Source organism: Enhydra lutris, unplaced genomic scaffold, assembly GCF_002288905.1.
Source record: "Enhydra lutris kenyoni isolate GAN:26980312 unplaced genomic scaffold, ASM228890v2 scaffoldscaffold49, whole genome shotgun sequence".
NCBI classification, from domain to species: Eukaryota; Metazoa; Chordata; class Mammalia; order Carnivora; family Mustelidae; genus Enhydra; species Enhydra lutris.
Genome location: NW_019154133.1, coordinates 3,382,250 through 3,408,268, shown reverse-complemented (window position 1 = coordinate 3,408,268; position 26,019 = coordinate 3,382,250). Strand labels below are relative to the sequence as shown.

The 26,019-nt window shown below is 41.1% G+C and overlaps 1 protein-coding gene across 1 annotated transcript in view; it reads right to left on the bottom strand.

The window, feature by feature from the left end:
* Positions 1 to 26,019, bottom strand: part of LOC111156805 (phosphoprotein membrane anchor with glycosphingolipid microdomains 1) — a 129,827-nt gene that overhangs the window by 68,689 nt on the left and 35,119 nt on the right. The window contains exon 2 of the mRNA XM_022517874.1: positions 16,576 to 16,645. The gene's annotated coding sequence lies outside the window, so the exon portion shown is untranslated. The remainder of the gene's footprint in view (positions 1 to 16,575; positions 16,646 to 26,019) is intronic.

The window sequence follows — 26,019 nt, the reverse complement described above, 5'->3', positions numbered from 1 at the left end:
CACATTCACAGAGAAATACTCTATGCCACTTCTGAAGGTTCCTTAAGTAAGGAGGGAGGCCCCTCAGTTCCTAGGTTCCTTCTTTCCAAACAAGCCCACTAGCCCCTGCCCATGCCATCCCAAAATATTCTACACCCTTCTTCCTGACCGCTTAGCTCCAAGTCCCAAGGGTCCTTCTTTGTAAGGCACACATACTCTTTTCCTTCTGTCCTTTGGTTCTGCTCAGGTTCTTCGGCTTCAAGTATTACCTGTCCTCCACTGGGAGCGAACCCTTTCTCTACACAGTTTCAAGCAGATAACACTGCCGGGTCTTTCCTGGAGCTTGCTACCTCTCCATTTACTTCATGAGGGGGAGGGGGAGTGACTTCTCTGATGGGTGACCAGAGGAAGCACGAACGAGGTACTCCAGGCTTAGCAACTCCCTTCTTCCTCTACGGAGTGGGGTTGCCCTCTGAGTAGATGTGGTTTCCTCTGATCTTCATGCCATAGTGTGAGCGGCTCCTTCAGGCCCACAGAGATGCCTGTCCTGCCAGTGTGGCCTCTACTTACTTCTGGGCTTTGGGATCAGCCAAAATCCCTGCACTCCAACCTGACCTTTCCTAGTAATAATAAAGGTGATCTTTAAGTCTTACCTGCCAATTATTGTAGCCTATCTCTTACTTTTTTCCCCCCCAGACCTTGGGAGTGTCTGAGAGGTACCACTATTGTGGTTTTTAATCAAAGGCTCTGACATCACTGACATATGTAAGTATATATTCATATATGTAAGTATACAAACTGATTAGATAGCTTAAACAAGTGACATGAGATTGTGTCCCATATCCCTGCCTGGACGTAATTTTGGGTCGTGTCTCATAAGTCTTTACCCTCCAGGGCTTCACCACAATGCCCGAAGTACAGTAAAAATATGCTCAGATGGGTTCAATCATGAATGCATCATCCAATTAAGGATATAGAGAAGATTAAAAACAAAACTTAGGACTATAATACTTGTGAGTCCAGCTAATGCTTATGACTTTATTAATGCATTTTTGGTACCACTTAGCAGTGTTAAGCATAAAGTTAATATAGGCAGGGTGAATATAAAATTATTATACACCAAACACTATGATCCCACAGAGTAAATTTAATTGCACACTGAGTGAGAGAATAGAAGATAAGGCGTACACTGATTTTCTTCATCAAAGCCTGTAAGATCTGATTTCAACCAAACCCTGTCATTCAATTTACAGCACAGCCAAGAGTGAATTTTATGTGATATATATCCAAATCTAATTTCCAAAGCAGTAATGGCAATCCACCCATAAGCCAAACTTTCATTTACCTACAATCAACACTTTCATGTTATACATTACATTATCTCACTCTTACATAAAAAGCCTCGCATACATACAAAAATCTATCAATGTGCTGTGTTTTTTGGGAAATAATGATTTGGTTGTCTAAGTGTATGTTTTTGAGTGACACACCATGAAAAAAACCTAAAAAACTAAACTAATTATTAAATTAATTATAAATTTAATACATTAGTAATTACAATTTTGTCAAAATAAACACAGTATTTCAATAAAACTTTAGAGGTCAATTAATGTGATAAATTACTAATTTCTCTTCAATTTTATTTTTGGCACAATCTGTTTTTTAACTGAAATATGCCTTTATGGAATGCTAACTGGATGCCAGAACTAACAAACATATGGTACTAACAAGCAGTCTTAAAACACAATAATAATTCTGGTAATGACTACTCAGAGAAAGCCCTCTCCAGTTTTCAAATATGTGTCACACATTTTTCCTTTGACTCAAAGTTTCCCCTTAAAACAACAGAATAGATGTCATCATACCCACTTTACAAATGGGGAAACTGAGGCTCAGAGAGCTTCAGTGGTATTTCTAAGGACTGGCAGGCTAGTACACCATTTCGGATTGCCAATTCCCATTCAGAGATTCAATAGTTATTGGGCACCTACCATGTAATAAACCCCACAATGATGCTGGGTTAGAGATGGTTCCTCGTTCCCCCCCCCCCCCGCCCACCCGTCATCCTAATTGACAAAGGACATGCATATGGCAGGTTCAATGTACTCTTAATTTTACATACAGATAAAAACAAAAATAACTCTGCAAATATTTCGCCAATAAGAGCAAAGGTAGGAAAGACTGCTTTAAACTTAATATAGCTTAATCATTTACTTTAGAAATTAAAAATGTTTCATTGTTACTCCTCAATGCTCAAATTCAAATGATAGTGTTTCAATTAAAATTGAGATGCCAAATTAAAAATACCCTTTGGCATTTTTAAATAAAACATTTAATCTTCTATCTAATGAATGAGAATCTAATCACATCAATTAGTCTACCTCATTCGTGTACCAAAACGTCAAAATGTATCTAATGACACAAGCTGAGATTTATGCAGTCATAGGCACAGTGATGAGAATGTCACTGAAGAAGACCCTTTCTGAAGCTCAGGTCTAGGGTTTTACATATCTAAGGTCACAGACAGGCACAATTTTAATGGGAGGTTGCCTCTTCATAAGTGCAGTTGTCATAAAATGTCAAAATATGAGAGAGAAGACCCATGGTTTATCCTGAAAGGAAAAGGACTAGCACCGCTGTTGCTTTTTATCTATCTATCTCTGCCTATAAATGAATCAATGAGTCATAAATACATTTGGATTTCAGGGAGTTTTCCTTCTAGAAACTTTCCTTGCAAGAAAGACAAGCAATCATGATGTAGAGAAAGCCAACAAAGCAAAGTAAAATGGAAAGCAGGCGACTGAGTCAATCAGCCAGGGACGTGACCCCACAATCGTAGCCTCACTCTTGCTGATAAGCAGGCAGAACACAGTAGAACATGTGCTCATTACAAATGAAACACAAACCCCCACCTCGCCCCTCTAGGGGTTATCAATCTTCTGGAATTGAACAAGTAGAGAGGGGGTGCCCAGGTGTGTTTTATGGGTCCATCCCCTTCCACCACCTTCTTCCTCTGGAGGATTTTAACTCTATATTCGCCTTATACCTTTCTTGTCTTGAGACAAAGTGCATCTTATGTTTAAAAAAAAAAAAAAAACTCCTAATAATTGCAGCATTATATCTTAGTAGTGCATATTTCCCTATCCACCTATAAGTTGTCTCTGATAATGTCTGAATGCCAGGGTAGATCACTGTGATGCCAGTGTTATCACAAGCCCAAGTTGAAGGATCCCACACAGTGCCTGAGGGCATGGCTTTCTTCTGGAAAATGAACGCTGCTGCGCTACAAGCCCTGTTAGATGTGATAAAAGATAGGAAAAATGAGAACACACACAAGTCTTAATTTATATACATCACTGTCAGCTGCCCTTTAAAGACTACGCAGTTTTCTAAACCATGAGGTCCCAAATTGTCACAGAAATTGCACAGAATTGCTACAGAACGATGTCTCTACTTATGTATTTCTCTATTTGTGCTGGATTAATTAAAAATCTAAATCTTCTGTTCAACCTTCTCAACTTCTTTGGCTTATCATACACATACCAGATTTTGGCAACCCAGAAAAAGAAGACTCATTTACAAAATAATTTCACTCCAAGAGTTCCTCTTCAGACCTGTCACTAGGAACACGGAATGCACATTCTTATTAGCATGAGTAAATGAGGATTATTACTTGCTTAAGACAGCTCATAATTTCTTAAAAGTTAAGCAACTTTGTGGAAAATAAAGAAACCAGTGAACATTAAAACCCTATGTGTTGTCTTCTGAAGTTTTCTTTGGTCTCTAATTTTACAGAAATATTTATGAAGTTGCCATCAGTGAAGAAACACCAGAACGACCATTTTCAGTTATTATCTCAGATATACATTTCCATGTTTCAAAACAGCCTGCATACACCATTAAAAAATTATAAAATATTATCTATTTTTATATCCTTAGTCATGTCCTCCTTGTTGAGGCAGGTAGTTCCAACCTCTTCATTTAAAAAAAAGTGCTGTTATGAATATCTGCACGGATTTTACACATTTTTCTCAATCACATGAAGTCATGATCTCATATCACAGAAAATATATCACCAGAGAAGATCTATTTATAAGACTGAGATCACTCGTCCTTCCCTCAGCTAACGAGAGCACCAGTGAGTGACAGAGCTGACATGAGAAAACCCAACAGAGATGTTATATAATTAACAAGTGTAATGCCTCAGCACAGTTGTGGTTGTCTTGTTGTCATTATAACATCAACAACCACAGCCACCACAATTTCCGGAGCATCTATCACATGCCAGGGGCTCTGCAAACATCATTCCCATCCTTGGCAATTTTCATAAAGTAGGGAAGGAGTCATCTTCCCATTTCAAGTAGGAAAAGAATTAAGGGGCTCATCTGAGGTGACATAATCTCCATCGGGGCCACACTGGTGACAGAAGCCTCCATCTCTTTGTTCTGCCCCAAACTGCCTCATTCTTAGAAAAAAGATCACTGGAAGGGACTACTGACCTGCTCAAGACTATTCACTAAAGACCTGAAAGTGATTTTTATGTGAGACCGTATAGGGAGACTTGTGTATGGCGTCCTGTGTCTTCGGGGGTAGGTCCCAAGGCCACCACTGCCACTGACCAAGGGACCAGTGAAAGTCTTGGAGCCAGCAGCCACCTCGATGCACCCGACCACCTGACCCATTGGACAAGGAGACAATATTGTAGCTTGATGTCCTCAACCACCTCCTTTTTTTCTCTAAGCATTTCAGCTATTTTGAAGTCTGCTGGCGGGAGGCATTTTTCTCTACATCAGAACATAAAATCATTCTAAATTTGACAGTAATTGAGCTCCATCGCGTCTTTCCATGTCTGATCAAAATATAGCTTTGAGAGTCTACAGATAATTAAAATTTCAGGAAGTGTTTGGAGAAGCCTATTAATGTATTACATAATCATTCACCAGAGAAAAATAGGAATCTTTAAGATCACCGTTGAGCATGCGGAACTATTATTCTTTGGATTATTTTGTGTGAACAACACCAAATCCTAATGTTACACAAAGGCTAATAATGTCTTTGCTCAGAGGATTAGAATTAATTAATGACCTCTGCTTTGGACTTAAATGCTGCAAACATCGCTGTTGTTCTTGAAAACAAAGACTGCTCCTGCATCATTTTTCAGATAGAGAAACTGAAATTAAAGTACTATGGTAATATTTGCTGGATAAAACAAATGCCAAGATCAAAACTGCTAAAACTCTGAGTGGAGATTTATTATCCCCACTAATCCTTTTGTATTTCAAAGTTTATTTATTTTTACTATGCTCTTCTATGCTTGTCACTAGTTATTATGGCATAATTTTAAATTCATAAAAGAGAATGTAGAGTTAATAATATCACAAGCCTTAAAACAATATTCAAGTAATACTGATGAGGTTAGAAATGCATTTGTTATCTGAATATGTTCTTTGGATGAACCAATAAAAAAAAAAAATGGTAATCTAATGTTAGAGTTTTTAACTTGTCATGCCCCAGCCAATGAGGCCATGCACAAAGAACAAAGATTTAATTTTAAAACATCAATGAGTACTTTTAAAGGGACAACTCAGTAAATCAAATGGTCATGTTCTCTTCAGTGTATTCAAATGATAAAAGTACAATTTCACAATATTCTGACTTCCCAGCACTCCTAAATTCTTACTTGTGAAGCAGTATCTAAAGTTGAGAAACGGACCCATCTCTCCATGGCTTATTTGATGGAAACATGCCAATAATTATTTCTCACTGACTATAGTTAATGACAACTTCTAAAAGGCCAAAGAAGGAATTTCTGGTGTAACTGCAGGTGGGGCCTGAGAATGTAAGAACGATAAGCACTGGTTACTTAAAAGCCTAGATTACTGTCTGTCAGGCATGCGTCTATTTTGGATAGTCAGTGGACTGGCCTTGGTGACAGGTCAGGCATGAACAGTATAAAGGAGAGGAGCACCTTGGGCCTCTGGTGGTACCATTAACTGAGATGGGAAACTCAGACGGAGGAAATAAACATAAGGGTGAGAAATAAACATAAGAACAACTCAGTTTGGAAAATGTTGATTTTATGGTGGATGTGGGGCATGGAGGTAAAGAAATCTGGTAGGTGGCTAAATTTAGGAATTAAGATCTCGGGAAGAAGGTTGAAAGTCATAAGCAAGATAGGGGTATGCAATCATTTTCTGCAAGGGCCGAGACAGTCAATACTTCAGGCTTTGCAGGCCATATGATCTATCACGACTACTCAACTCTGCCTTTGCAGCATCAACACAGCCGTAAACAACAGCTGTTGAATGAGGGTTTCTGTTCTAATAAAACTTTATTTACAAAAAACAGGTGTCAGAATGTATTCATTTGGCTGGTAGGTCACAGTTTGCCAACCTGAGTTGGAGGACAGTGAAGCCCTGGGACTGGATGTGATCACGCAGGAAGAACATAGAGATGTAAGGCCAATTAGTATGATATGAATTTGAAAAACATGTAATCCTCAATTTGTGTTCAGTTCAGTAAAGATATATTTTTGCTTTTTTTCTTGATATGTGAAACAATGGCTAGCCTAGGGATATACCTATACAGCAGTAAGAAATACAAGAAAAGCTACTAACCTAAAAAGAAAAGGGAATCTAAGGTATAAGTAAAAAAATGAACTCTTATATTTTATTTTGCCAGTGATACTATTTTTCCAAACATTTTTTTAAAAGCTCAATAATCACATGAAATATGCTGAATTATTAAATGTATTTAATTATCAATCATTGCTAAAATGGAGTTAAAGTCAGTTTTAATTTTCCCAAAAGAACATGAACACTGGGATGAATTATTCCTACGCATGAAATGGATTTAGTATTTTGATATTAGAGAAAGGCCAGGAAGGTAGAACAAGAGAAAATAAAATGATTAGGCTATATAAGGGCAAACAGCATTCATAACACTTAAATGTTTTTGCTTATTTCTATAGTTATTCCATAAAACTATAAATAGCTTTATAACTACTTCTTTAATAGTCATCAAAATCTTAAACATATACTCCATTGCTAAAGGACTAAATAAATGTCTTTCTGCTTAACTAAAACTCATCCAAACATTCAAATACGCGTTGGGTGCTACATTAATGCCAGGGATTAAATGACCAGTATTTACTATACAAAAATTTAAGTGTAGCTCCTACTTAGCATTGCAAGTCGGGGTTTGCTTATTTGGGGCCCTATAGATGGATGCCAAAAGGTCCTTGGCCAACTTTGGGGAGTCTCTAGACTGCCTGCAATTATATGCAAAGCTTTCTGTGCATGTGTCCTTCTTCAGAGTGGTCAGTCCAGAATGGTCATTAAATTCCTGAAGGAGTCTATTACCTCTCCAGAGCTACACCGGGATCTGTAAACAGGTTTCTTTAAAACACATTTATCTTACTTAAAAAGCCTAAATGTTTTTTCCTACTTCCTATTTTTGGAAAGAATAAAAGACTTGATTATTAGTCCAAATTAAGCAAGTAAGTTTTTGTGCTTTTGCCCCAGACCACTGGCATTAGATCCATACTCAAAATTGTGTCCATTAGTAAGAAGCCAAGTTTCATTCCCACTATTCACCCAGAGAAACTTACTCTTAACCTAGAATTTTTAGATAGCTCATTGTTTCCAGGGATCTGAGGCACCTTTTTATCAAGCTCAAAGACAGAAATCAATAAATACCCCAAGATCTGAGCACTTCTGAAATGCTGGACTATTAGTATACCTTATCTTTAAATTAATCTGCAGAGTTAATTCTATATAATAGGTGAAACAGAGTAGTACCAGAATGTTTTTCTTACAGGCTGATTTTTTTTTAAAAGGCAAATTACAACAAGTTGATGGCAAAATTAAGGTAAGAATTGAAAATCCTGCTATTATTCCATTTTAGCATCTCTTGGAAAAGTAACCTATTCTTTCCAGAGCAGAATAAATTTCTCTCAAGAGTTAGATTTTTCAGAGACTCTATAGCATTGAGCACACCTCCTTGCTAATTTAATTTTCTGCCTTTCCTCTGTTAATAGTTAAGACCAATTTGGAATAACTTTTCCATATTATTGAAAATCAGGAGTGTGGTTAATGCTTTCAGGCCACTATGGTACAAAAGGTGACTCCTTCAAAGTGTAAAAGATGGTCCAAATCAAGTTGACTTTTCTAAGACAGGAAGTGGCAAAGGCCCTGAATTTCCAATCTGTTTTCTGTCTGCCTAACGCTATCCAACAAACATTATCTTTGATGACCAGAGAACCCACACTTCCTTGGTTCGCCTGACATGAGGGCCCATAAAATTATATGCAGGCTCCTCAGTAGCTTCTTTGCTACCTGAAAGAAGACAATGATTCATACACGTTCCCATTTTTATCTGTTTTGCATAAACGAAGCAGACCTGTAGAAAAGACTGGATTCATTATCATGTAAAATGCAGCCATTCGTGGAAAAGCGATAGTCCCAGACACAACAAGATCAGACTCTGGCATCTGGGCTGGACCTGGGGGTTAAGAGGTAGACCGTTTCCAAAAAAAGAAAGCTTTCCTTTGGCAAGAGTTATTCCCAGGGGTAAATTAAATAACACTACCAAAAAAGGATGCCAGAACAAGTCATTGCTTGGGTCTACCATCACAGCAGAACAATCTATCCAACCGACCCTTCAATGTACGGGTAACTCTTAAATGTGTTTCTCTCTCAGAATCTTTTGTAAGCTCCATCTTATGGCTGGAAAACTTGACAGGACTCACCTGCCTCAAATACCTATCACATTAACACACAAGAAATGTGTTATCACCATGCCAGCCAGATGCTACAACCAGGAAGCGAACACAGGCTAATTACAAAAAATACGAAGTTTAAAATACCATGGATTCTACAGCAAGGGAAGGTGACAGTCAGGTCTGCTTCCAGGCAGTAATGATGAAATGGTCTCAAAGATGAAAATGAGGGGAAGATCCGGAGAAGAAAGCAGATCCAGAACATTCGGGTGCTCTCTAATGGCCAGGCACTGCTCTGGGCACTGAGCATACATGGTGAAAAAAACAGACAAAGTCTCAGCTCACTTCCTGGTAGGTAAAGACTGACAAAAGACTAACACCAAGTATCAGTGGGGAAGTAAATTAAGAAGGTCAAGGATTAAGAAGTGAGAATGTCTTGAGGGGTTCCTAAGCCATGGATGCTTGGGAGGTCCTCTTTGAGCAGGTAACATTTAAGTTGCAATCTGTTTGTCAAGAAGAAGCCATCCTCTATGCTTTCAACCTGGAAGAACTATCTTTGCTAGGAAAATTGGAGAGATGTGAATTAGTCTCACAATCCTGCATTTTTCCCCTGTTTTTGTGTTTGAAGCATACATAATTTTTAAACAGTAGAATATTGGTCAGATTACATAAAAAGATTATAAGACAAAGCAATTTGAAATCAGTCAACAATAAAATAATTTGATCCTGTCACTCCTGACAATTTAACTGACAGTGTCTCAGTGCTCTGTAACAGTACCCACGCCCATTCCCAGTGCCACCAGCTGGCTTCGAGTCTGAGTGGCTATCTGCAGCCTATACCACAGTCATACACTCAAGAGGCAAATATCTCCAGTTAAAGTAAACAGGAGTTCTTTCTTTTTTTTTTTTTTTTAAGATTTTATTTATTTATTTGACAGACAGAGATCACAAGCAGGCAGAGAGGCAGGCAGAGAGAGAGGAGGAAGCAGGCTCCTTGCTGAGCAGAGAGCCCGATGCGGGGCTCGATCCCAGGACCCTGAGATCATGACCTGAGCCGAAGGCAGCGGCTTAACCCACTGAGCCACCCAGGCGCCCCCAGGAGTTCTTTCTTTAGCAGAGGCTCAAGAACATGCTCAACTAAAAATTAAACTTTTCTCGTCTTCTGCAAACATAGCCTGTTTGGCTTAATAATTGCCTAACAATACCTGAAATGTATGTACACATTTGATGGCCTAAATACATTCAAATGTGGGAAAACAAATTTCCCACATTCATGTCTGGCAGTGTGCCCTCGTGCTATGAGGCATGTATAGAGCAATGGCAAAGCACGGTGTAAATGAAATAGCAAACCCTGGTTTACCACTCCTGAGTTTCTATATTTTCTGGCTGTCCCATTACGAAATAATCAGTTTCAAAGAATTCTCAGCCTTGTGGTCATTTCCCTACATGAAGTTTTGGAAAGAGTTCTAATTTCTTGTCTTTTCCCCTGTTTTCTGATTCGTCATTGTTAAAAACTCCCAGCAGAGACAGGCTATCAGCATAACCTGTCTGGTGGCTGCAGAGACAGACACCTTCGTGTGTCTGCATGAGGCACACGAAGGGCGGGCGGGCTCTGGCATGACCGAGCAACATGTCAACATCTGGAAAAACTATGGTTGTTCCCAGAGGTCCTCTGGGAACTCAGAATCGTCATGTGTTACCAATTTGGGTCAGCTAGCTAGTGGTGACACCTATCATTCCACTGATGACGAGTGTTGACTTGCTGAGCCCAGAGGGCTAAAGAAAAATGACTTTCCTAAACAGCTTCCTGGAGGGGTGCAAAGTTAATTTTCAAAGATGGGGAAGAAGGGTAGGATTAAAGAATATGAAGCTGATTATACTGGAGGAATGTCAAAAAGACTTTGGAGGACTTTGTTAAAGCTGTTTAGAAAACATAACAAATAACCTTAACCTAATGGTTAGAGTCCAAAGAGCCAACCCCCTCCTCTTCCAACAGGCTCTGTAGTGTGCTTCTCATGCCAGGCGGTTTGAGTTTCTGCTGAAGATAAGATCTCAACCTCACAGCAGCAATGTCTACAAGAGTCAAACTATGGAAGGAGCCGAGATGTCCTTCAACAGATGATGGATAAAGAAGATGTGGTTCATATATACAATGGAATATTTCTCAGCCATCAGAAAGGATGAATACCCACTGTTTGCACTAACATGGTTGGAACTGGAAGGGATTATGCTGAATGAAATAAGTCAAGCAGAGAAAGACAATTATCATATGGTTTCTCTCATATGTGAAACATGAGGAATAGCATGAAGGACCACAGGGGAAGGGAGGGAAATCTGAATGGGAAGAAATCAGAGAGGGAGACAAAGCATGAGTGACTCTGGACTCCGGGAAACAAACTGAAGGGGGTGGGAAGATAGGGTAACCAGGTGATGGGTATTAAGGAGGGCAGGTGTTATGATGAGCACTGGGTGTTATACACAACTAATGAATCACTGAATACTACATCAAAAACTAATGATGTATTATATGTTGGTTAACTGAATTAAAAAAAAAAAATCTCAGCCTTAACACTCCAAAAAGTAACTCTTGGAATCTTCTTACTTTTGCCAAGTGAGTCATCTACTCATGAAAAGAACAGCAACTTTCTTGGGGCTTAATGGGAGAAACCCTTGAACATGGACATGCCACCCCACTGTATCAATGCCTAACACAGCGAGACAAAGAAAAACAAATGTGACCAGCAGTGAACAGTGAACAGCTTTACATCCTTTCCTTTCTAGTTCCTAGAACCTTCCTCTGAAGAGGCTCTCACTGTTGCTACCAGGAGAGATCAAACAGGGAAGAGCCAAAGGGGCAATGTCTTAGAGATTTCTCCCAAAGCTCTGGAGGGAGACTGGGGCCCCCTGGGAGCTACAGACCCAACAGGAGCACCCAGCTGCCCTCCGAAGCAGATAGTGAAGTTTCCAGTTCCTAAACTCAAGGTGTGTCCTCAATGGTTCTGAACTTTCTAAGGAAACTGTGGCTACTGGTAGCTGAGTTAATCATTGGAAATCTTTTCACAGAAAATCGTGGACCACTGAAACTGGAAAAAGCTTTGTTTTTCATGCAAAAATAGTCCTCATTTCAACAACCCATTTTTTCTTTTGTTTTCTCTTTCCGTCCTCTTTAAAAAATATCAACAAGTTACTTTTAAAAGAAAAAAAATCTTGATATATAGAAGACGATAGAAGTCAAGTGAATAACTTTATTTTATTTTAATGAACAAACACAATGACACTATAAACAAAATTTCAGTCCTTGAGAAGCTCAAGAACTCTACCTTGGGTCACCCAGCTGCTAGGAATAAATAATGAAACTAGCATCCAAGTCATCTGACTCCTCAGCCAGTTCTACCATGTAAAGATAAGAGAACTGATAGATAAAATTCCAGGAGCACCTTGGTGGCTCAGTCAGTTAAGAATCTGACTTGTTTTTTGGCTCAGGTCATGATCTCATAGGTCATGAGATCAAGCCCCGTGGCGGGCTTGGCACTCAGCTGGAAGTCTGCTTGAGATTCTCTCTGTCCCTCTCCCTCTGTCCCTCCCCTCACCCACATGTGCATGCTGAGCAGGGAGCCTGATGGAGGGCTCAATCCCAGGACCCTGGGATCATGACCTGAGCCCCTGAGCCAAAGGCATATGCTTAACCAACTGAGCTACCCAGGTGCCCCACAGAGGTATCCTATCTTCTTAAAATACCACCAAGTAGACAAAAGTATTCCACAGTGAAGGAAGTATCCCCAAAAGGGAACACACTTGTGTTACCTGCTCTTTGGGGAGAAATACCCACGCTGTGGGATCCCTGCACTATGGGGCAACATTACAGGGTTGCAATCAACAGGCCTAGCACATCTTTCAGGAGCGAGCTGACAGACTTGGTGTCAACGAGGGGTTGTCGTTGAAGCTTTGATTCTATCCAGCCTGATGTTCCAATTTTAGTTACACTTCATTTAGGTTCATTTGCAAAGTGGCACCAAAAAAAAACAACAACAGAGGATGGAAGTTAACCATATGCTGAAATTTTCCTTTCACACTTGGGAGCACAGCAAATGCACTTTTTCAGGCTTATGAATAACCCTCCAGCATCATTGATTTTCGAGTCTTACAAAAGCTCCCCGTATTGTGCCTTCACCACAGCCTTACACTGCTATAACTCCTGTCAGACATCATCTTAGCTTTATGAATAAATAAAACTATGCTCTGGGGAAACATTGATTTAAGAGGAAAAATCAATACCCATCTAGCACGTGATAGACTTGAGCTTTAAGGCTACTTATCCCCAAAGTACAATGCAATAACTGAGTGTAAAACCATACCTTTTGCACCCTAGTAAAAGGTAAGCGAGGGTAGCGGAAATTGGCAGGCAAATGCTTGCCTGCCATAGTTCTTAGTATCAGGATTTCCCTTTTCCTTTACAAAGTAGTTAGCAGATACTTCCAGAAGGGAGGAGGTAGGGAAGGAGGAAAACAGAGATGGATGAACCAATGGTACCAAAATCTTGATAGTGTGTGAATATGGATTGTGATTATATGAGAATTCACTGTATTATTAATTCTCCTATGTATGCAAGATTTCACATAAGAACATGAAGAGTATTTATGTTTGCTTGGAGAAAACTCTACAAAGCTGACAGCAGCCAAGATGCTGATAATGGTTCTCTTTGGCTAAGAGCCTCCCGTGGAAGCTTTTCTCCTTCCTAGGGAGTTCTGCATTTTCCAGTTTTCTGTAGTGAATATGTATCTTGCTTTTATAACTCAGAACACACACACACAATAAATGTAGCTAAGGACAGCAAAAAAAGAAAAAGATTAGAGAGACTGCCAAGGATTTGGTTGACTACTGGCCCAGAGAAAGCCAAGATTCACGACGTAACACATACTTTTATATTCAGCTCTTTCTTACTGCTCTTGGACATTTTTCAGGGCAGAAGCAGGTTGCTATTAAAATTGACTGGTTTTAAAAATAAAGCTAATAGCTTCTGCTGCAATTAACCTCATGTTTGTGAGCCAAAGATGAAACAAGAGATAAAAGCTGGCTAAAGTCACTATTTCCTCAGCCCTGCTCTCACCTGACAAGCTAAACATATTTTCACAGTGGAGACAGTTGTTCAAAGCCCTGACAGGTCTGTGGTAAACTCTGATTACAAAGCCAAGGCTTTTGTCTTCCTGCTCACAATTGGTTGGAATTAAAAATGAATTCCATTCTTTTTTCTCTAGCTCCTCAAAGATCCAGTCTATTGCTAACTGTGTTAACTGCGGTCTCTCAAGAAACACACTCATGTTGATTTGGATTAGGGCTCATGTCTCACCAAACAGTTACTGATGCTGTTCCTTCTCATTGCTTGTCTTTCTGATACATGGGAAGAACAAGTCTGGAAATTTAAAGCACTTTTTCCAAGTCAAAGGCGCATTAGAGGCCTGGAAATAGGTCGGGGTAATCTAAATTTTGAACCTCAAATTTAAGCACAGTGATGATGACTACTGTCATCACCCAAGCTGGTGAGGATATTGGCTGAATCTACTTCTAAGTTGGAAATGACACACAATTAAAATTCCAAAAGTATCTACAGGAGGGTCAGACATATATAAGTGGATAATTAAATACAGCACCATCAGAGACACAACTTAAGAACTGTGGAGGCCCAGTTATATCGGGGGATCAGGAGGGCTTCTCACAGGACATGGAAACTGAGGTGGATCTGGAAGGGTGCGCTGGAATTTATCAAGGAAAAAAGGGGCAAGGGCATTCTCAAAAGTGACAGCACGCACAAAGGCATGTGTGCCTGAAAGCCCACTGTGTGTTGGAATATCCTGAGAAATTCGGTCTAAATGAAGCAGCGATGCTGAAGTGGGGAGAGGCAAGCAGTGCACGAGAAGGGTGCACAGAGCCAGTCGTGGAGTCCACACCAAAGTGTCTGGATCTATCCTCAAGGTTAAAGCGTGTACAGAAGTCACTGAGCAGGAAGCCATGTTCTAAATCGGGGAGCAAGGGACCTAAAATTGGTAGAGTTTTGGAAGAGACTTACGTTAGTTCTAACAACAAACTGAAGCCCAGTCCTGAGGGCCAGAGCTAATGTAGTGATGGTAGGAGACAGAGGAGAGACTGGGAAGATATTTACAGTGAACATTTGTAGCAGCTGGCAGTTAATATTTGGCCTCATCAAGCCCCAGTCACTGTTCTTGGAATTTTCATATATGATCTTAAATCCAGAATCTGGTGTGCACTGGATGCAGGGGTGAAGCAATGTCAGGTTGGAGATTTCTGGCTTAAGTCACAGGGTTGACAGTGATGCCGTTAATTGAGATATTGATTCCAGGAGAAGGAATCCGTTAGAAGCAGAAGGCGAGCAGGTGGGCAAGGGGAAAATGTTTCACTGAAACCAGTATTAATTTTGAGAGCTGCCTGGGATACACAAGTGAAGATAACCAAAACACTGAGGTCAGGAATTTGGCAGAGAGCACACTGGAAATTTGGCAGGGGAAAAAAAAAAATCCTCGGTTAAATTTAAGCAATCGGCCGTGAACAAGAAAAGGAGCACACAATACAATGCTTTCCAAAAACTCAAGACTGTGATTCCACTACAGAAACATCTGAGACCTATTCTAGAATATATAGATTTCTGAGTTAAATCTTAATGCCCCCTAACTGGAAAATGTTTCATTTCAAGCCCACAAATAAAATGAGTAAGGCAAGCAGCTAGTGGAAATGGAAGTGCATTAGAGAAAATATTTAATCCCCAAATTGAGATTTTTGTCAAATGTTGGGAGATCAGAGTGAGGCATTTTTGGAGTGTGGATAATCAAAGCTCTTAATGCACTGATTCTTTAGGCTAAGTTAACTAACAAAAGGCAGGCTGTTTTCCAGAATCTGTAGTCATATTTAGAAAGACCTCAGAGGGTAATCAAAATGACCCCGAAATCACTCCCTGTTCTTGTAAGAGGAAAGGGTTACTCTGAAATAGAAAGAAATTCTCAGCAACTTAAAAGAAAGATTTAATTAAAAGACAGTGGCCTATTTTACTGGATTCATTCTGTAAAGAGATCGGGAACATTCAAGCCAGATGTACGCCTTTCTTTCTAGCCCCGCAGAGGAATTGCATAATGATGTATAATGGATAGGGGTCAGTCAGGTCACAGTGTTTGAGGTTTGTAAATCTTTTAAATGGGTGAACATAGCACTTTGCAGCCCAGAATTCATTATAAAAATTGATAATCAAGTAGTAAGCTAACTGCTATAATTAAATCTAAAATATCTTTGTGTTAACTTGTCCTTCACTTAGGTTGGATGATTTTTTTCTGGATTCGGTTCTATTCGAAAATGACCCAAAGTCATTAAGGAAATTTGATACAACTTTATCATTAGCATATATGAGATTCCTTACACCACTGAGAACAGTAAACACAGCCTCACAATTTCGATTGTGGTGGCAGTGACAGTGGGGAACACCACAGCATCCTATTAATCTCTCCAACAAACCCTTAAGACGGTAACAGTGATTATCCTTATCTCGAAGTTGAGTAGAGAGACCGAGAGGGTAGGCATTTTGCCCAGTCTCCCACTGGCATTAGAAGGCAGAGCCAGGGTTGTGCCCATCACCAATAGGAAATGCCGCACTATAGGAAGCATAACCATTGATGTCTCACAGTCTCTACGGCAAAAACCCCTGGTGCTGAATTTGGAACTGCACAGGCTAACACTCCTGAGATTTTTCAGTTTCAAAGCTGTGTCTAAGTTCTACGGTGCAGAGTCCCCAAATAATCTATCGATTCCCATACAAAGTTAAGCTAAAAGCAAGCTTGAATAAGCGAGAACATAGAATATATCAGATACGTGAATACCTTGAAATCACTCCTTCCCGGCTCTGAAGTTACACCCAACTGCTGAAATAAGATAACGGCCTCGTGTTTTCTGGAAGGGAAACACAAGAAGAAACAATTTCAAAACTCTGAACTGAAGGAACATTACAATAGCTAAGGGTAAAATGATCACCTTTTCATCTACTTATTAGGGTTCTGAACAATAAGAAAAGCAACCGACAATTCTTTAATTAACCTTTCGTATTTTAATACTATAAAAAAGAATGTTGAAAAACAACGTTTAAACCTTTCACTTAAAATATTCACAGACCTATATATTTATCTGAAATTCATATATGCAGAAAAGTGTAAATGACATCACATGTGCTCCCAACGATGAATAATTATGCCCAGGAGGTTTTAGACACATTGCTGCACTCTGTCTTTCTCTCCACAGACACTGATAGTGACGGTGGGTTAGTACTGCACACCTCACACAGAGACCTTCTGAGTTCTGCAAGATACCATGGGTTAAAACAAAAAGGGCTGCATGTCCCAGATGACGATGGCCTTTTCAAGAGAAAGATAGCTGGAATAAAGTGGTACAGAACAGTGTGATAATTATTACAATATATTTAGGCATATTATTTTATTTTCATCTTGAAATGTGCTATATATTCGTTAGCATCATTTCTTACCTTAAAATAAAGACCATATTACTTATTTTTTTTAAAGATTTTTTTATTTATTCATTTGACAGAGAGAGAGAGAGAGAGAGAGAGATCACAAGTAGGCAGAAAGGCAAGCAGAGAGAGGAGGAAGCAGGCTCACTGCTGAGCAGAGAGCCCGATGTGGAGCTCGATCCCAGGACCCTGAGATCATGACCTGAGCTGAAGGCAGAGGCTTAACCCGCTGAGCCAGCCAGGCGCCCCAAAACCATATTACTTATAAAGATCATTTCCTCTAAGAGAAAGGGTGATGCTATTTTGAGGAATGTAATCTCAAATCTGAAATTTTGTTTTTGTTGACTATGGATCTAGGAAGGCAACTTAAAATATGTTAAGTGGAAGAAAAAGGCAGGGGTCATGAAAGAATGGCCCAATAACTAGACTAAATATTCTCAGAAACAGTATCCACTGATGTAAACCGATGCAAATTTTTTTTCTTTTTGGTAGTGTAAAAGAGAAAAGAAAGCCATTTCTTATGAAAAAAATGAAATGCAAGTGAATGCTAGAAAGAACAAAAAATAGTAAAATCGACAATAAGCAAGGTGGTGTTTGCTCTGTGAGCTGCCATATCAGACTCTCCAGGGGCCACAAAGAGCTCCCCAATCCCTACTGCACCTCATGGAGCCTCCACCCACATAGACTAAGGGCCTGAATATAAGCTCCAAGAGAAAAAGGGCAGTAAATGGCAAGGGAGAGTAATACATCGGGGAGGTAGGGAAAGGGTAAAGATCACATTTACCAAATTTCAACAAAGAAAGGCAACGGAAATTCTTTCCTCTTTGCCTTTTGCTGGGAAATTCCCCATTCTGAACCACTAAGCATTACAGTTCAGCCATATCATGGGTTTTGGTAGGTTTCCTGAAAATTTATCATTTATAGAGCCAGGAAAGTACATTTCAATCTCTAATCAACTGCGTCAGAAGCAAGTGTTGGGAGTAGCACCTGTTTAGAAGTGGAGAACTATTTTGAGATTCTGCTACCTCTGTCTAACAAGCCTTACTGATAAACCTCTGTGCTATCTCAAAGCGAAGAGGAGAAAGCCCAGTTCCAGAGACCAAGTTACCAATATACATGATACAGAGACACAGGTAACAACAGACATATGTCCAGGTTGTGAAGAGACCACAGAAAAGAGAGTGAGAGCTCCACGCATAGGACTCTCCAAAGCTCTTCGGATGAAACCCAAGCCACTTGGCACGGTGTGACGAGCTCCCCATCATGGCACCTGCCACCATGCCCAGCACCCTAGCGGAGCCTCCACCTCATCTCCCTAAGCTCCCACCCACAGTTCTCCCTGCCTCTGCCACACTGTCGGTTTATTGCCTTTTTAAGAGGTCGAACAACTCCTCTAGAAATGAGTATCTAGTAAAGCACTTGTTTTTCAGCTGGAAACGATTTGTAATGTGCTTATTCAGAGTAGGTGGATGCTGGTACCTGGCAGGGGTGGTCCACCAACCTAGACCCACAGCCTGTCACATCCTTCTCAATCTTGCCTGTCTGTCTCTCTTTTTCTTTTTTTTTTTTTTAAAGATTTTATTTGATAGAGACACAGCGAAGAGGGAACAAAAGCAGGGGGGCTGGGAGAGGAAGAAGCAGGTTCCCCTGAGCAGGGAGCCCGATGTGGGGCTCCATCCTAGGACCTTGGGATCATGACCTGTGCTGAAGGCAGACGCTTAACAACTGAGCCACCCAGACACCCCCCAATCTTTCCCGTCTCTTATTTAGAGTCCAGTAGAGAAGTAAACTACAAAAAGCAGTGCAAAGTACAGAGCACTGGAATGTGGGGCTGGGAAATTCTTTGTTCTGAAGGGTTGGTGTTCCTCCACCCCTCAGCTGTGATGACCAAAAAGGTCTCTGGACTTAGGCAACTGTCCCCTGAATGGCAAAATCACTTCCTAGCTGAGAATCACTGGTCTCAATGAATGATGACTTATTAAAGCATAGTAATATTTTTATCTTAACTTCCATACTTTGCAGAAAGACAACAAATTGGATGAGGACCAGCAGGAAGGGCACAGGTGAGGGAAAAGAGAGGGAGGAAAGCACATATATTGAGAATCCTCTGTATTCTCGGCCCTAATACAAAACACACTCTGCTTTGGCTTCCTAAACCAAAGCTTGCTCAAAAGCTTGGGAGGCAAGGATCTATGCTGGCAATGTTATTAAAAGCAAAACTCTTCAGAATGAAATTAAAATAAATATTTCTAGAACTTTCCACACTGATACGCCTTTCCTTCACTTGCAATGGACCAACTGCCTGCATTTCTCATCCTTGAGAATGGGCAGCACTACACAGTCCCATGGAGAGTGCCTCCATTTGTGGCTTCATAAGACATTTCCTCTACCAACTTAAAGCCACGTACGTGGTTGTTTTCATAAGCATAGGCCCAAACAGCATCATATGCATGGCCAAAAATATCCTCTTTCCTAAACGCACGACGAAGTAGGCATAGTTAGCCTGTGGAATTGTCAAATGCTTTCATTACAGCTCTCCGTCAGGTCCCAAGTGAAGACAGCATGCTCTGTAGCCCAGAATAGGAGTGTTGGTTAAAGGCTCACGTGACTATTGACCTCCTTGAGAGTGTTTACTGAGAGAGGACAGGAATTCTTGGACACAACTGGATGTTGGTCATTTTCCCTCCTGATCCCGGAAGAGCCTGGCAGGCTCAACAACCTCTAAGACATTCAGCACAGTCAGGTCCAAAGGGGTCCCCAAACAAGGGTCTCCCAGAGCCTTGTCTGTTTAGAAAGGATGACAATGGCTTTTTAAATATCTATGTTGATATGTTGTTTTGTTATAATTGGCTTTTTCAGATTCTCTTCAAATATAATCCATCTTCCACTCTAATACATCTAATATCTGTTCAAATGCTTTATTTAAGGATAGTTTCCATGTGTTGGACTATTCCTGGTGGTGTTTCCATACTGACCAAGGCAGACAAAATTCCCAGCCCTCATGGAGTGACCTGGTAGGGGATGGGAGACAAACCAGCCACCTGGCAAAACAGTTATGAGAATTACTGAACAACTGAAGCTAGTCTGGAGCATGGGTACAGTCATGCATGCCCTTCAACGTGACCATCATGGTGGCACCACTGGGAGACTCAGAGAATGCTCAGTGCTCCCATGGCTCCTGCAGAGGAGACCACAGACATGGGCCCACATGCAGACATGGGGGTGAACCCAACAGATGAATGTGAGAAGCAATTTTATCAGCTGAAAGTAAAGAGGGGAAAGAAAACGGTGAAGGTTTCACAGAAGAGCAGAAAGTAGGGCTGAGTCCTCTGGGAGAGGGAAAGTGTGAATGAATGGACAAGGAAATCAGCAGTCTTAGGGATCCACTGAGGTAAAAACAAGACCTATTAGTGCAGGGGTGCGTGTCCCTCTGGCCACATCAGCAGCACAGATGCAGATGTGGACGGGTAGAGAGATGAAGTAAACAGGTGAGTAAAATGAGGAACGAGAGAAAGAAGCAAAGAACCTGAGGGTATAGCAAAGGAATGTTTGGAGGGAATGGAGAGAGAATGGCATCTAAGCAGGTTAACTGCAAAAGGAGAACCCGCGGGAGTGACAGTGGAATTTAGCAGGATCAATGGATTGTAGGTCCTGGCAGAGCCCCAAAATGCCTGAAAGTAAGGTGTGGGGTACAACTGAACACAAAGAGGTGGTGATTGGAGAACAGGATGATTGGAGGGAGAGTGGGCTAAACCCTCACTATTCAAAGTGTGGTCCCCGGACCCGTAGCAGCATCAGCATCTGGGGACCTGGGTGAAATGCAGACTTTCAGATCTACTGAATCCGAATCTACATTTACCAGGTGACTCATGTGCACACTAAATTTGAGGGAGAACTGGCTTACGTCTGAGCCTGACCAGAAGCCACAGGCACCAGATAAAAAGGAGCTACTGAATCAGTTTCTGAGGTTAGGGACTTCCCTGGGGTTCTGCTCCCCCTCCTCCACTTTAAACGGCTCATTTTGGCTTCCTGGGTTTCCATCCAGCTGCCTCGTGCCCTTGCTCCGTCCTGCCCTGCAGCCTTACAATATTGCTGGCAGGCTTTAGATTCCATTTACCAAAGAATGCAGCCCCTCTGAGTGCCTCATTCACATTCCCGCCCTTGCTGTAAGCAAATGACATCCCCCTGCTGCCTGAGCTAGCCTCCTCTGCTCTCACTGGCCTTCGAGGTAGCAAACTGATACTCAGCGCCCTCCATCCAGCCTGAATAATTCCACATGTCTACGCAGACCCATTACTAGGCACTGATGCAAAATATACGGTATTGGCAAAACATATAATATGGCTTTTCAAAGCTCCAGCTTCCTGCTATTGTAATTACTCAGGATTTTGTGTCTCCTTTAAATATGAGCAGACTGCCTTCACTCTTTATAGTTAATTTCATAAAACAAAGAAAACAACAGCTGTACACGACACTGCAGGATGAAAGATGAGGTTGAGCCTAATTAATGTGGGCTCTGCTTCAATAACAGCTTTATTCCTGATAAACAGAGTGTGACATTTTCATTAACCCAGATACAAACTCCCGTACAAACACTCACAGGTGAAATAATATAAAAATTCCAAATTTAGAATCTCTCACTCTTCTCTTTCAGTCCCAAATGATCCCAGATGCTGTCACTTGCAGTAGTTTTATTTTGGTGAGTAAAAATGATCGCTTATGAGTCCTACTACTTGCAAATGCTGTGCTACACATCCCGTACAACCTCATCTCACGTAACGCTCAGGAGAGTTCCATGGGCTCTGTACTACTGTTATTCTGGTTCCACAGAGGGGAACACTGAGCCTTGGAAAGGATAAGTAACACAGTCAGTGAGTGGCTGAGCCAAGTGTCAAACCCAAGTCTGATCAAAAGTGGAGCCTCACTGAAACATACCATTTCAGATTGGATTCACTTACAGCTGTCACCCCAGAGTGTGGCCATTGTGTGACTGTGTCCCAAAGCATATGCATAGTCACCGCTAAATATTATATGTGCCTACATGAGTCAAGAAGGTATAAACAAGTGCTCTTTAATCTCATTATCCATAAATATTTGATACAAACCCTCTTGGTTAGATGGGACCTTTTCTAGATCTGTGATAATTCTTTCAGCTGTTTCTAAGCTAGAAGAAATGAACAAACTGAGCCAATCTAACATCATTCTGATAAATTTTGACATGGTTATAACCATGCTGCTCCTCACTATGGGTATCTGAATGCAATCTTTGGTGGGTAGGTGGCCTGGCCTCGAGGAACAAAATCTGTTCTGCTAGCAGGAGAAAATGCTGGCAATGGCCTCTCGTCTGACCCCTTCCTCCACTAAGGCAGCAGAGACCTCAGATCTGTTTAACAAGCACACAGGAAAAAAGACACCCGAATCCAAACCTTCCTGTGTGAATTAACTACCAAGAGACTTGGGACACACCTGCTTCCTTCCCTGAATCCCTTAACTGCCCGTAATTCAGAGGTACTAATGTCTGGCCCTGCCTGCCCTGCTTCCCGAGGATAGCATGAGGATGACCTGATGGCCCCAAGGCCTTGGGATGGGAAGAGCTGAGGTTAATGAAACTGTGTCCACACACTACACTAAGCAATACAAAATCAGGCCAGGACACCTGCACGAGGTAATCAGAGTTAGGCAAGTGAGGCCAATAAAATATATTTTTTAAAATTTTTATTTATTTATTTGACAGAGAGGAGGAGAGAGAGAGAAAATGAGAGAGAGAGCGCACGCGCACAAGCAGGGGGAGCAGCAGAGGGAGGGAGAAGCAGGCTCACCACTGAGCGGGGAGCACTTTGCTGGGCTTGATCCCAGACCCTGGGATCATGACCTGAGCCACCCAGGAGCCCCTAAATATTTCTTCTGAAGTTAGTACAGCCAAAATAAAAACAATAACAACAAAGGAAGCCTCAGAAACTGACCTTCCCATTCCCAAATCCCCATTGGTAAAACAGAAACCTCTTCAAGTAAAAATCACAGAACCCCTTTCTAGTTTCCCAGATTTTAAAAGGAACAAAAAGCTGTAAGAAAATAAATATCCCAAGGCCCATGCTGAATACATAACCTTTTTATTTTAATACATCCTATAGCTGGATGAATATTTATCACTCAATATTTATTACTGTCTCTGCATAGTTCTCCATCTGTCTTAGGTTGTCAAGTCTGATAAGGCAAGGGCCAAAACTATTTAGTTCTTTTTGTAAAGCATGTGAAATTGTTATGCATAATTAGGCACTTAAAGGGTTTTTGATGAAGATGATTATGAAGACTGAGAACAGTTAATACATGGCAGGCATGCTTCCGGAAACCCTCCTGTCATTCTGAAATGTCAGATGATCACGCCCATAGATTCGTAGAGCTAATGGGCTCGGGGACAGTGCAGAGCTAGCGAAACAACATGTGGTCTGTGGCCCAGCAGTAGCAGCATCCCCGCCGGAAGCTCATGAGAAGCCAAAGCTTGGGCCCCACCCCAGACCTACTAAATGAGAAGCTGCAATTTAACAGGATGCCCGGGGACCATGTAAGCACATTAAAGTCTGAGAAGCACAGACCAGAGAACCATACATACAGTTCAACATACTTCATTTCACAGATGGGGAAGTAAGACATCCAGAAAGGCTGAGTGACAGATCCTGAACTAGGCTTGGTACCTTCCCAACCCAACATTCTACCACCTCTTGCTCCTTCAGGCGTATTCCTCCTAAAATTACTCTTCTGTACATCTACGAATATGTGACCATCTACAGCTTCCTGAGAATACACGTTTCTGTTTGACATGGAGTTGCTGATTCTTTCAACATTTTTTTAAAGATTTTATTTATTTATTTGAGAGAGTGAGAGAGAGAGAGAGAGAGAGCATGAGCTCGGTGGGGATGGGGTGGCAGGCAGAGAGAGAAGCAGACTCCCCACTAAGCAGAGAGCCCGATGTGGGGGCTCGATCCCAGGACCCTACAATCATGACCTGAGCCAAAAGCAGATGCTTAACAGACTGAGCCACCCAGACGCCCTCTTTCAACATTTTGAATACACTCATAAGATGCTGGAAACCGAGCTCTAGAAAACCATCTCCTAGTACTATGTTGGCTTACGGCATGCTGCCCGCAGTGACAGACCACACCATAATGGTGTGTGAAACTGGACAGCATGCTTCTCGGTTGAAATCCGGATCCCACGTTTCTGCATATTTCAGGTCTAGGGATGCAGTCCAGGCTGCCAATCATCTTTGCCCTTTACTCCCTATTTTACTAAATGCTCCCAAGGCTTGGCTGCTCCATGGCTCTGCCTTGAAGTTCAACTAAATGAACAGAATTCAAACCCACAGGGATATGCATTTCAAAAAAAAAAAAAAAAAATTGGAAAATTTTCAATCAGCTCTTTGAGTTGCCATTGATCCACGGGTTTGTCACTTTTAAGCCAGTTCCCTCCACACCTTCCCGGTCAGCCATACTATGCATTTCCTACATCAGATCAGGAGCCATTCATTTCTAACTAAATTAGGGGAATTTTATTATGGGTTTCCCCTTCGACCTCAGCCACAAAAAGTAGTTAGTAAAGAGTATTTGATATTCAAATTCCATCACTGTTGTTCAACTAATACTTCCCAAAAGGTTGAAAAGGACTGAGGCACACTTTAATCAGATCTGTGTATGGCAGATATCTGTCTTGACTCACATGTGAAGACCACATGGCACCCTCCAACATATGGTGAAAATACTAATTTCTGGAAAAAAATATTAATTTCTCTATCTATGAAAAGATTGGCTATATTTTTTCAATAACTTGGAGTTTTCTCTGCACGTTTAGAAATCAGAAAACGATTTACTGAACATAAAAGAAAAGCTGAAGAAGGCATGTTTTAAAAACACAAAAGATTAATTGAATCAATAACTGGAAATTTAGACTAAAGGTTTGGGGGAAAAATGTGAAAATTTTACTGAAAGAAAAACATTTAGTCAGCTGGAGACAAGAACAGACTGACCTATGTTGTAGGTACCACTTCCTAAATAAACCTTCAGAGAGACCACCTTATGAAAGACAGCCAGGCTTACCTTAAAAGCAGTGTTCTCTGTCTCAAGGCAACGTTCTTCATAAGAGAACATTCCATCATTTGAGGATACAAAGTACCCCCAGAAAAGATGAAGAAGAAAAAATACCAAGAGAAGATACTGCTTGCTGAAATGCAAGAAGCCTATCACAAACTAGCTGAAGTATCAGGTTTTAAGAAACATTCATTGCATCTTTGAGGTTGTGTTAAATCAGTCTATTAAACACTAAGAACAGGGCCTAGCTTACAATCAGTGGAATGTAAAATCTACCAGCATTAGACCCACATTCCCAAATTCCTGAACAGCAGCAACTGAATGAAACTATTTAACTGTTGCTTTTTAGATAAAGAATACTCCCCCTGTTTGCCACAGTCCTCACCACTCCCTAACGTCTCCCAGATACTGCAACCAGGTGCTAGCTGCTTCTGATCGCTGAAGGTCACTGCTGGTGTTCTTGGAGTTAACAAAAAGGGATGTAGCTTTACCCACCTCTCTATCAAATCACTGGCAGGGTCCTGGGAGGGCTTTGAAATCTGGCTCCCTTAACTCCTTTAATGTACCCACCCGAGCTTGTGACTCTTACCCTGAAAAATGCTTTCAAGCAGCTGCTTCTGCCAGCACCATTCTCTTCTCCCCTTTCCCATCCCCAGTTAGAATTCATTTCTTCAAGGCTTTTGCCATCTTTCTGATCTCATCAGTTAGAATCTACTGCTTCA